The 13,937-nt window shown below is 34.9% G+C and overlaps 1 protein-coding gene across 1 annotated transcript in view; it reads right to left on the reverse strand.

Annotated features, from left to right (window-relative positions):
* PTPRD (protein tyrosine phosphatase receptor type D) overlaps positions 1 to 13,937 on the reverse strand; it is a 2,680,207-nt gene that overhangs the window by 2,343,736 nt on the left and 322,534 nt on the right. Inside the window, 1 exon segment of the mRNA XM_043972034.1 lies at positions 10,154 to 10,198. The gene's annotated coding sequence lies outside the window, so the exon portion shown is untranslated.

A 13,937-nucleotide genomic window follows, 5' to 3' on the forward strand; every position in this document is an offset into this window, starting at 1 on the left:
TAGACTTTTGAGGAAGAACAGGATGTGTGTGAGAAATAGAGGGAAATGGAGAGAGAGAATTAGAAGAACAAGAAGAACAAGAAGAACAAGAAGAAGAACAAGAAGAACAAGAACAAGAACAAGAACAAGAACAAGAACAAGAACAAGAACAAGAACAAGAACAAGAACAAGAACAAGAACAAGAACAAGAACAAGAACAAGAACAAGAACAAGAACAAGAACAAGAACAAGAACAAGAACAAGAACAAGAACAAGAACAAGAACAAGAACAAGAAGTAATCATAACTGTGAATGTAAATGGGATGAACTCATCCATAAAACAAAAGCAGATAGCTGAATGGATTAGAAACCAGAATCTAACAATATGTTGTTCACAACAGATGCACTTGAAACATAAATACACACAGAGTAAAAACAAAGGATTGGAGCAGAATCTAATTTGCTTCAGTGAAACAAACAAACACACAAAAAAGGCAAGGATAGCAATCATGATCTCAAACAATGCAAAAGCAAAATTAAACCTAATTAAAAGGGATAATCAGAGATAGTGTATTTTGCTAAAAGATACCATAGACAATGAAGTAATATCACAATTTTTACAGCAAGATTCCCTGATAAAGCAATACTGAGTACAGAACTGAGTCAAATTTATAAAAATAAGAACCATTCCCCAACTGGTAAATGGTCAGGCAGTTTTCAGAAAAAGAAATCAAAGCTCTCTATAGTCATATAAAAAGTTCTAAATCACTATTTATAAGAGAAAGGAAAATTAAAACAATCTTGAGGCACCACTTTACGCCTATCAAAAATAAGACAAATTCTGGAGGTGATGAGGGAAAAATAGGTACATGAATTGTTGGTGGAGTAGGGAGCTGATTCAACCAATTTGGAAATGGTGTGGAGTGAGGGTTAATGGATTAAAAATCTTTGCATACTCTTTGACCCAGCCGTGCTAATACTAGTTCTGTATCACAAAGAGAAGTAGGAAAAAGATCTACATGCACAAAAAAAAAATATTTATAGAAGTTCTTTTTGTGTGGGCAAAGAATTGGAAATCCGGTTAAGCTCATCAGAATGGCTGAACAAGTTGTGGCATATGATTGTGATGGAGTGTTTTTGTGATTTAGGAAATGATGAGGGGGATGATTTCAGAAAAAGACATGTATAGACCTAAATGAAGTGATACAAAGAGAAGTGAGAAGAACCAGGAAATCACTGTGCATAGTAACAGCAATGTTGTAATGATGATCAACTGTTAAAGAATTGACTGCTCTCATCAGTACAATGATCCAAGGCAATTTCAGAGAAATCATGATGAAAAAATGCTATCCATTTCCAGAGAGAGATAATTGATGACTTCTGAGTGCAAATTAAAGTATGAGTTTCTTACTTTATTTTTGTTTTTTTGGTTTTTTGCCTTTTTAAAAAAATAGGCATACTCTGGAAAAATGTTTTACATGATTCCACATTTATAATGGATATCATATTGCTTGCCTCTTATGGGGTTTCGAGGGAGGGAAAGAATTTGGAACCAAAATTTTAAAAAGAAAAAAAAAGATACATACTTCCAGTGCCAAGATGGCAGCATGAGGAAAGAGCCCTCTGAAGCCCACCCAAATTTCTCCTCCAAACAACTAGATAATTCCAAATTGTTCTAGAAGCAGGGAAGCAGCTTACCAGCCCTGAAGGAAAGGTCTGCCTTACCCATGTGGGAGAGTAGTGAAGTCTAAGGCTGCAGCAGAGACATCCAGGCTCTAAGTCCTGGGCAATCCACTAGTGAAGCTTCCTCTCCAGCCTCCTGCAAATCAGCAGTGCCCCATGGCAAGTGAGCATTCTGTGCCAGGAGAGCTAGGACCTACTCTAGCCCACCTCAGCTACCACACAAACAAAACCAATGTAACCAAAATTATAAGGAAAATAGAAAACCTGGGTGGAAAAATTGTAAAAAAAAAAAAAATCTGGTAAAGGTCTCATTTCTCAAATATGTAGAAAACTGAGTCAAGTTTATAAAAATACAAGTCATTTCCCAAGTGATAAATGAGGATATGAATAGGCAGTTTCCAGATAAAGAAATCAAAGATATCCATAGACATATGAAAAAATGTTCTAAATCACTATTGATCAGAGAAATGCAAATTAAAACAACTCTGAGGGACCACCTCACACCTATCAGGGTGGCAAGTATAATAAAAAAGGAAAATGTTGGATGTTGGAGGGGATGTGGGACACTAATCCACTGTTGGTGGAGCTATGAACTAATCCAACCATTTTGGAAAGCAATTTGGAACTATTCCAAAAAAGTGTATAAAATTGTGCATACCCTTTGAACCAGAAATACTACTACCAAGTTTATATCCAATGAAATCCCCAAAAAGAGAGAAAGGCCTATTTGTATAAAAATATTTTCTAGCAGGTCTTTTTGCAGTGGCTAAGAATTGAAAATCAAGGAATTCCCATCAAATGTGGAATGGCTAAGCAAGCTATAGTACATGATTGTAATGCAATGCTATTGGACTGTAAGAAATGACAAGCAGGATGATTTCAGAAAGTCCTAGAGAGACTTATATGAACTGATGTATAGTGAAGTGAGCAGAATCTGAACATTGTGCACAGTGACAACAATGTTGTATGATGAAGAATTGTGAATGATTTAATTTCTTTAAGCAATACAATGATCCAAGACAATCCCTAAGGCCTAATGATGAAACATACTATCCACATTCAAAGAGAGAAATTATATTGATTGAACAGAGAATGAAGCATGCCATTTTTCACTTTATTTCTTTTATTTTTTGTCTATTATTCGTTTTCTCATACAAAAGGACTAATATGGTAATGTTCTATATAATTGTACATGTATAAACCATATCTGATTGCTTACCACCTCAGGGAGGGATCAGGGGAGGGTGGGGAGGAGGGATAGAATTTGGAATTCAAAACTTTAGGTAAAAAGGTTTATTATCAAAAAGAAAAAAATTTAAAAATTAAAAAAAAATTTATAAAGAAAAATAATTTGGGAAAGGGAGAGATTCTTATTTCTTGGGTGTAGGAAGTAATTAGAAAAGGCTTCATCAGGGTAGCTGGGTGGCACAGTGGATAAAGCACCAGCCCTGGATTCAGGAGGACCTGAGTTCAAATTTGACTTCAGACATGTGACACTAGCTGTGTGACCCATGGCAAGTCACTTAACCCTTATTGCCCTGTCCCCCCAAAAAAGAAAGAAAAAAAAAGAAAAGAAAAGAAAAAGCTTCATGGAGAAGATACAATTTGGTTAGAATTTAAATAAGTAGAAGTCAAAGGTATTGTTCCTAGTAGAGGGAACAGAAAAAACACAGGGTTAGGAAAACACCAAGAATATTTACGGGGTAGTGATAATGTAATTTACCTGGATTTGGGGGAAGGGAGGGAGAAAAAAGATGAAACACTTTTGTCCATGAGTATAAACATTGCATTCCCCCCAAATTCTGTTTTATAACTTGTTCAGAAATAAACATTGAAAGGAAGCCAGAAAGAGATCAAAAATAGCTGTCCTGTTCATATTTTCTCTCTCTTTGGCAGCTAGAGTTGCTCTATTTCCTGCTGACACTGCCATTTTAGTAACTTAATGATACAATTGTTTCCGAACACTGCACAGACAAAGGCACAGACACCCACAGGCACTTAATTGGTAGTTCTGATGAGACTGAATTCTCTGCTCTATATTTTGAGTGTGTGATTTTGGTTTTGGGGTTTTTTTTGGGGGGGGTGGCGGGGGGAAGAAAAGCAAGTGGGGAAAATATTGACTTCTATGGAGAAATTTCAAATCTTAGGGAAGTAGAGATATTTCATCTTAGGTTATCTAATTAATGCCTGTAACATTCCCCAGAATTCACTGAGTTAGCCAGGAATAGTCTACTTCAACATAGGCAATGCAGTTACTACCATTTTACATCTTCCAATTTAGCCTGCCCTTAGGGCAATCATATGTCAATCAGCATTTTCTTCCTACATTGAGGACTATCAAGTTCACCTGCAAGTACTTTGCCACTGGAAATAAATCATAAAGGGGGAAAAATTAAAACGGTTAACTCTGTTATCAAATGCCTCCCCTCTCTCCACCCCCAACCCAGCATGTATTTAATTTTGTCTGAGTTTCTTTAAAAACCTGCTATCTAATTGGCTCTTACTTCTGAATACATTTAGTGCTGCTTGTAAGTCAGCTTCCTAAAGTTCTGGCACTACATGTATTAAGGAGAATGGTACTACTTATATTCACTTCTTTGCCAGGCATCTTCTTTGTGATCTACCAAATGTTAAAAAATTCATAGCAAATCTGATACAACTCTTCTTCTTTGCCTGTCCCTCACATACAGAAATGACATGTTGGATTTTCAGAAGTGTCAGACAGGTTGGTAAAAATTGAAATGTTAATAGGTACAGCACAAGGTGGTCCTATCAGTGGCAAGATGTCACTGTCTCCAATGTAGGCACAAAAGTGAAAATAATTTGACAATGAAGTCAGACTAGCTGACAGGTGGACTCAAGCTAAAAGACAATAAACAATATTAATTTGAATTTACAAAGGCAAATGTTAAACTATTGAATTAAAAGATCTGCAGCTAATTTCATAGAAGTCTTAAATTTATCTTGTTGTTTGTTTGTTTGTTTTTCCCAGTGACCTTTAGCCTTTTTTGCATGTCCCAGTGAGAAGGGACCATTGATTATATTAACTGAGCAGATTCAATTCCTTCTTTCTTTGTGTTCCAGTAATCCTCCTACTTGTGCCTTGATATTTTGCCACAGTATCTTCCCTCTCCTCAAATCTCTCCAACTGTGCCTTTTCTTTATTCATTGGACTACTTCCCTTTGAGTTGCCCACCAGAAAGTTGAGAGTGCTCTTCATGTATAAAAAACTCATACACTTGGAGTCAGAAGACCTAGCTTAGAGTAGCAGCTCTGAGACTTAGTTAACTGTGTGACTTTGGCCAAATCACTTTACCTCCATGCATATCTGTTTTATTTATTTTTTGCAGGGCAATGAGGGTTAAGTGACTTGCCCAGGGTCATACAGCTAGTGTCAAGTGATTTGAACTCAGGTCCTCCTGAATCCAGGGCTGGTGCTTTATACACTGCGCCACCTAGCTGCCCCTTGCATATCTGTAAAATTATGCTGTGATAGAACATTATTTCTAGAGAGCCTTCTCACTGTAATAATCAGTTATCCTATCTATAGACAATATGGGGAAAGGTTAGAAGAATGATATTTACTGTTTTGTTTGGCACTCACAGGTACGGTCCTCATTTAACCTTAAATTTTCCAGTAAGGGAAGCTTTTTACCTGGCCCCACTGGAGCCCCAGTCACCCAGATCTCCCCATTTCAATCTTACCAGTATAATAAACAAATTAAACCCACCTTATATAAGACTTGGATCTTTCATTTATTTTTATTTAATAGGAAGATTAGCCTCTTTGGGTTGTTGTTTTCAGACTAGCTGATGCAATTATCAAAGATTAGAATGATACTTGGCTCAAGTTTTTATAGTAATATGGTTCAAAAACTTTATTCAGTGTTTTGACATATATTATCATTGATTTGTGAGTATCATTAATTTTAATAGAAGCCACCAAAATGTAAATTGCATCAGTTTCCTTAAGCTTTTTTTTCTTTAGACTTTGGCTGTTGCTACGGTGTTATTAGCACCTGAGTACTCAGGACATAATACAGCACAGTGGTTTCAATAACAGCTATGAAAATTCACTTAATTTGTTTTAGGAACTTCTAACTTCTAAAAGTCTAGTTAAGCTGTAGTTCTTTTGCGATTCAAGTTTTAATATTCACTCAAAGACATAAATATAATGGCTGAAAATAAGTTCTCTACAAAAGAAATTATTTGAATTTGCCATTCTTACTCCTATTTTAATTCCTTTTAGTAAAGAAATCTAAACAAAATTTAAATTTTCTCTGTCTTTATCTAGGACATGTTGCTCTTTTTCAGTGAAATTGGCCAAACTGATGTTGCTGTTATTTTATTGTTTGTGTGTCTTTAAAACATTTCACCATTTTCAACTGAATGTACATTTATATATACACTTCTTTTTCTTACATTTTTGGGGCTTTTGGAAAGCCAGAGCACAGTTTATTTTAAACAACAATTCGCACTATAAAATACTATGGATCCAAATATGAAAATTGTCAAAAATAGGAATGTTTTATAAACCTGGCACATACCTTGATTTTTTTTACAAGATTTATGATGGAGTCCCAATTTTCTATCACTTTTGCTTTATCATCAAATATATTTAAAGCTACATTAAACTCTAGTGAATCAGAATTGCTCTTTGGCCTTGATTAATTGAGGATTTTCACAATAACACTGCTGTTAGGTACAAAGAAAAAAAAGGGCAAAACTTGCTAGATTCTTTGCAAATGGTTAAGACAGATTCCTAATTAGCAAAAATCTTGTTTGAATTCAGATTATATAGCCAAAGAGGAACTTCACTCTAAAGTAGACTAACATTCCTCTTAGTTTTTGATTAACCTATTTTCTTCTTTAACTAGTAAAAATTGGTTAGTGAGAAAGGAGAGGGGTGGTTGCCAGAGGGAATGATGTTTACAGAGTCAAAACCAAGCAGAAAAGCTGATGAAAGATGAAGAGTTAGATGGAAAATTCTTAGGCCTTTAAAAAGGGAGGCTGTGGGAGGAATTTATTGTTCCTCCTAAATCAATTTTCATTATGTTGCTATTTCAGGGTGTTAAGGGCTAAAATTCTTGCTAGTCTGTCTAAAATATCTAATGAGTGGTCGCCAATCAATTACAAGCTTTAGCAAGAGTTAGACGTTTAAGCATTTATTAAGGAGAATAAGAATTTGGTAAAGAGAGAGAGAAAGGCCTAGATTCCTATCTATTAAAGGGAGAGCACATTTCTAGCTCCCTTCTCCGCCAGCGTCCTCAGGAAAGAGACCCAGAGTCAGCGCCAGTCTCTTCCTTCCTCCTCCCACTAGTCTGCGTCACTTCCTCCCCGCCAAAGAAAAGACTCCTGGTCTTGCCCTCAAAGACCTTCGCTTCATGGGCAGAACTCTTCTACAGTAAGTATCCAGCAGGTGGCGTCATTCCAATCGTTACAAGGGGATGAAGTTATCATGGGGTGGTCATTATGACTAAAGAAGATTAGGTTTAGGGTGCTAGTCTTCCTGGGCCATTTAAGGTGACTGAAGAAGGAAAACAAAAAGAGCAACCTATTTTTCTTATAGTGTAGGAGAGCTTAGAGAAAGTAATGTATACTAAAATAGGAAGGATTGGGGAGAGCAAAGCAGAATGGGAAATAGAGATCCAGGATTGAAAAAAAATCTTTTGGTAAGATATCTGCATGCTAGACCAAGAATGCTACTTTATACCTCTGGTTGCTTGTTCCTGTATATTACTTATACTTGAAAATTTTCTCAGCAATAGAAAAAATACTATGGTGTTTGATGATTCATTACTAAAGAATTGAAAGTCAGAGGTCCCAAGTGGTAACCCCAAAAGAAGTTTCCCCTGTCCTTCCCAACTCCTTAGATTGAAGGTATTAATGGAAGTTGGTGAAAGGGAGCAGCCTGAGTCTATTATTTTATAATAAATCATTTTTCTCACTCTTTTCTCCATCTGAGCCTTTCCCATCTATTCCCTAATTCTTTGATATTTTGAGGGGGAGAAGTTGGAGAGTGTTTCAGTATCCTGCTTCTCAGAGAAGCACTGCCTGGTAGAAATGTATTTTTTTTTTCTGTAGCCTCTCATCAGGGGCAAGAATGGCATTTATAATGGGTAGATATATGCCAAATTCTTCCATATAAATAGCAGTCTATATCATTATAGCAAATAATTGCTCTTGAATAAAATTCACATCAATTAATATTTATTAAGTACCTATTATGTGTCAGGCAATGTGCTAGTTGTTGAGTATGTTAAGCCAAACTGGAAAATAATCCCTCCCCTTTAGAAGCTCACATTTTACTTGGAGAAAAATAACATTTGCACAAAGAGAGAGGTAAAAGCTCTGAGGTAGGAGAGAACAATAACAACCAAAGAGATCAGGAAAGGCAGACATTGAGCACCCAGCTTTGCTCATCATACTTACCATTTCCCATGTTTTAAATGAATAACCTACCTCTGTCAAAATGATGTTATACCAGACAAAATGGTAATCACACCCAGTCAATATGTTCACACGCCAGAGCATAAGTTGGGAAATTAATTTTCTTAACTAAGTTGGTTTACTTGATTCTTTTCTCTCATTTCCTTTTCAGGTAATAGCCACTCTCTTTTCTACCTTCTTTTTGATCCAACAGCTGGGTGAATCAATACAGGCTGATATGTGTCATGCTATTTGACAACAAACTGATAAACTTAAAAAAAAAGGCTACTGGACCTAAGGGATCTATGTGATAGTGTGCCTCATTACATGCTACTCTGCAAATATTTACAGAATATATAAAACCTGAAAACCTCTGATAAGCACATGTTGGAGGGAGCAGTAAATAAAGACAAATAAGACACTGATGTGCCCCCCAAGGAAGTTTAAAAAAAGCATAAGGATGGGACATGCATACACAAACATGCTCCTAACAGTATAGCAAATAAGTGCTAAAAGAAAAACTTAATTGAAATGCAAAGAGAAACAGCAAGATATTAATATTTGGAAATGGTCATATTCATCTATCAAGACTTAATGAAATCTGAATTAGAGTCTTAGAATTGGAAAGAGCCTCTTAGATAATTTAGTCCAACCCATGACTGAATAACAACAATAAAAATAACAGCAACCAACATTTTTATAACATTACCTATTCAGGGTCATAGAGGGAGCAGGTGTGTGGACAGGCTTCAAATGCAGGTCTTTCTAGGTCCAACTCCAACACTATTCACTACACCCTCAAGCTACCTCTTTCTGAACAAGAATAACTTCTAGAAAACATTCAATTAATGGTCATCTAGCCTATACTGACTGAGAAGGAAGAAACCACTATTACCTATGGCAGCTCATTTTACTATGGTATAGCTATACATTTGAGGAAGTCTTTTTTTCTTTATTTCAAATTAGCCTCTTTTCAATATCCACCCAACCTCCAGCACCAATCAGAGCATACTCCATCCCTCTCCCATGTGATAGCTCTTTAGACACTTGAAGGAAACTATTGCGTGCTACCTTCAAGTTCTTATATTCTCAAAACTAAACATCCCTGTTCCTTCTACTAATCTTTATATTCGTGACCTTGAGGACCTTCAATATCTTGGGTGTCCTCTAGATCAGAGAAGTCAAACAGGCATCCTCCATGCTTCCCACAGCAATCCTTAGTGCAGCCTGAATTAGATTTAAAATGTAATTGGGAAATATTTGATACCATAAATGAAAATTCAATAAAACATAGATAATGTAGCATTTTCAAATTAAATCAATATGCAGCCCAAAGTGTCCTTGGGTACAAATAAGTGGCTTCCATTTCTATTTGAGTTTTATATCAGTGCTGTAGACCTTATCTGGCTTATTAGTGTTCACAAAAATGGAACTTCCAGAACTGAACATTATTACTAGAGATAATGTTTGACCAGAATAGAGTACAGAGCAACAATTTCCTTGAAAAGAAATAATAATTGTAAAGCTCTTAGCAACTTACCGGGAATATAGTAAGCTTTCAATGAATACTTATGCCCTTCTGCTTCCTTTCCTTTCCTTTCCTAGACTTAGATATGATGCCTTCTTTAATGCATCCCAAGTTTGCTACATGATTCTGACTTCTTTTAACTTTTCAGTGAAACAGAAATAGAGGCATGAATTTTGGAAAACATTAATTTGACAGATACATGGGGAGAAATGAATAGAGACTTGGAGAGTTTCTCTGTCTCTATCTCTGTCTCTCTCTATGTCTCTTTCTCTGTCTCTTTCACCAAGCACAGTACAAAAACAAAATTATGTCATTATCATTATAAATGTAGAAACTATATATCTTAAATAATTTCTCTGTTGACAATAAAGTATCAGAATGAATAGAAGAGCTATAAAGAAAAGATGCAGATATAAATGAAGAACAAAGCACTATATCCAAAATATCCAAAATAATGATGTAGGGAAAAAGACAAAGTCATCAAAATAAATTTTCAAATTTATTAAATATAAGGACAATTGTAATAGAACATACCAACATACATGGGATGATGCAGTCCTCAGAGGCAAATTTATATCCCTGAACAAAAGAGAAAAAGAAATGAATAGTGAATTGACTATGTAATAATAAAGGAAAAGATAAACAAAAGGGTAGAATGAAAAGAAAAAACAAAAGGGAACCTTTAGAAATTAATGGTAAAATAAAAATTTTTTAAAACTACTTTTTAAAAAAGACCAATACAGCCTGCAAACCATCATCTAATTTATTTTCTTTAAAGAGAGAGGAAAAAATCACCCAAAACAAATGTAAAATCAAGAGTGAAAATATTACCAGTGAAGATGAAATAAAGAAAATGATCGTAATTATATGTCAAAAGTTTTTTGAAAATGTAAATACAAGTGATTTTTATAAAATCCATAATTGTAGAAAACACATAGATAACAAAAATATACTGAACTCCAAGAGAAATTAAGGCAGTTTTACTCTCATTAAAAAAAGAAGACTCAGGACATCTAGGTGGCGCAGGGATAGAGCACCAGCCCTGGATTCAGGAGGACCTGAGTTCAAATCTGACCCCAGACCCTAGCTGTGTGACCCTGGGCAAGGCACTTAACCTCATTTGCCTCACACACAAAAAAAAAAGAAGACTCAAAAATCAACTCGAACATTTAAAGAATAGGTAAGTCCTGTTGCATAAACTATTTTTAAAAACAGATAATGATAGAATGATAGCATGGTATATAATCCTTTGTATGAGTCAAATATTATCATTTTTGCCAAGAAATTTAAAGTTGAGGTTTAAAAGAACTACAGGCCAATATTATTAAGTAATATAAATTGTACTTATTAAATAAAATCTTGAGAATACCTCCAAGTAGTTGATGCATAATTATAGTTCAGAATTTGAAAAAAGAGATCATAAATTATATTAATAACAAAAATGTCATATCAGTGGGTACAAAAAGGCTTCAATCAAATAGAATACTGAATTATATTTTTAAATGTTAACCAGAAAAATGGGGGTGGGTGAACTGTCTATAGCATCATGAAAAGCATCTATGTGAACCTAAGAAGTCACATTATTTAGAATAGAAAAATACTTGAAAGGTTTTTGCTAGAGTTCTATATCAATATTATTTCATATAATTCTAGACATGTTACATATTATAATTAGGAAGGGGAAAATACAATAAACTTTTAAAAATAGGACGCAAAACTCATCTCTTGTTACATATGACATAATATTTTATATAGAAAACCCATGAGAATCAACAAAAAATTCAGATAATTACCTAAATTTGCAATGTAGAAAAATTCACATTTTCATTTCTATACATTACTGGCAAAAAAATGTAAAAGTATATTGAAAGGAAAATACCATTTAAAATTATAAATAAATATTATTAAATATGTGGGATATTAACTGACCATTACACAGAAGAAAGACTTCTATAAAACCAAGTTGTTTTCTAAATCATTTTTTTACAGAAATTAAGACAGATCTAAATAGAGAAGTGTTTGATGTTCATGTCTGTGTTAATATGATAGTGATGACAATTTGGGTTACCAAATTAATGTGTTTGAAACAATCCATCCAACAACAAATATTTATTTTGTTTCATATATTTAGACAGGTAGTTGGTGCAGTGGATAAAGTGAAGTCAGAAAGACCTTAGTTAAAATTAGACTTCACATGCTTACTAGCTGTGTGACATTGAGAAAATCACTTAGTGTCCATATGCCTCAGTTTCCTCCTTCATAAAATGAGAAAAAAATAATAGCACCTAACTCCCAGGGTATTTGTGAGGATAAATGGAGAAGATATTTGTAAAGTGCTTTGCAAGCATTAAAGTGCTATATAAATGTGAGCTATTCATTAGTAGTAGTAGTAGTAGTAGTAATAGTAGTAGCAGCAGCAGCAGCACAGCAGCAGTGGTATGCTTCAACTATGTACCAGGTACTGTGTTTTATATGGAGGATAAAAAAAGAGAAAAACTAAAAAGGCGTTGTCCTTCAGGAGCTTAAATTATATAGTTTTATATCAAATATACACAAGGTAGAGGAAAAGGAACAAATATTCATTCAGTAACTACTATGTATTAAGCACTATGCTAGCACTTTAAAAATCTCATTTGATCCCTACAGCAACCTTAAGAGGTAGTGCTGTTAGTATCCTCATTTTATAGTTGAGGAAACTGAGGTAAATGGACGTTTTATTGCCTTGCCCAGGATCGCACAGCTTATAAGTGTTTGAGTTATATTTAAACCCAGACCTTCCTGACACCAGGCTTGGCAGTCTATCCACTGTGCCTCCTAGCTTCCTCATATAAAATAAATACAAGGTAATTTTGGGAGGGAAAACACTAACAGCTGAGAAGAGGATGTAAATGATGGCTTCATTTAGAATGTGGTGCTTAAACTATCTGGAAATAAGTTGTTCTATTTGTTGGAGATGGGGAAAGAATACATTTCAGGCAAGGGTGGTGGCTATTACAAATGTAGGGAGGAGGAGAAACAGAAAAGTCAGTTTGGCTAGACTAGAATGTTGGACTGGGACTAATATGTTAAGATGTTATGAGGTTTGTGCCGGCTTTTGAAGGGCTTTAAAACATAAAGAAATAGAGATGCTAGTGAGAAAATAATTATTAATAATTGATTTCCTTGGGGACAAAGGGATCAGAGGACCTTCATCAAATGTCATCTGGGACAAAACCAAGGGAACAAAAGGAATGGAGATAGATTCTTTTGTCTAGATTATTGAAGGACTAATGGGATTAAACCACACCTAGATAATGGATCTTGCTTTGGTCCATTTGCATGAGGGTGTTTTGCTTCATTTTCCCAGATGTCAAACCTAGAGTTCATTTGAATGTAAACCACTTTCAAATAAGGTCAAACAATAGAGTTGAATTATGCTAACCAATTAGATTTGTTTGATGTATAATGACCCATTTAGCTTTGATCAATGTATAATGACTTGCCTCTATCAAAAGAGGATAAAAGCCCTTGGAAAATGCCATGTGAGGGCTTCTAGGACATCTTCTGGGTCTTTCTTGGTTCTCTGAGACCACATGGTCTCTTTCGCGTGACCTCTCTCTTGGTTCTCCTTGAGACCACATGCTCTTTTGGGGCTTTTTTCCTACCATGAAGCCTGAGACCACGAGAAGTTAGGGAGACATGTGGTCAATCCTTAACTGGTGTAATATTGATAAATTAATAGTATGCTTACCTAAAACTGGTGTCTATAGTAACTATTTTCAAAAGACACAGACACACACACACACACACACACACACACACACACACACACACTTATATTTGGTCCTGGAGGCAATAGTGAACTATGGAATTTATTAAATATGAGAGTGACATGGTCAGGAATGAGATTAAGAACTATCAGTTTGGCAGCTCTGTGGAGCATGTATTCGAAGTGAGGAAAGATCTGATACTGGATGAAAAACAGAAAATCATATTAGTGAACTAAATAAGATAAGCAATATTGAAAAGCAAACTAATCAGTATACTGTTTGATAAACCATAAGAACATAAATGACTAAGAGAAGAGCTCATTATTCACCAAACTCAACTGAAACCAAAATGGATAATAGTTTGGTAAAGAATGAGCTTATACTTATACCACTACAAACTGAGATGAATGATTTAAACATAAAAATCACACCTTGGCAAAGGACACCATTATAAAGAGATATAAAATCCGGAGTATGGAACTCTGCATTTAACTAGAAATTGGTTAACATGTTCCCTAGTTAATTTATTTTTTCCCTCTTTTTATTCTTTGTTGTAAGAGATAGTTCTC

Source organism: Dromiciops gliroides, chromosome 1 (genome assembly GCF_019393635.1).
Source record: "Dromiciops gliroides isolate mDroGli1 chromosome 1, mDroGli1.pri, whole genome shotgun sequence".
NCBI lineage: Eukaryota > Metazoa > Chordata > Mammalia > Microbiotheria > Microbiotheriidae > Dromiciops > Dromiciops gliroides.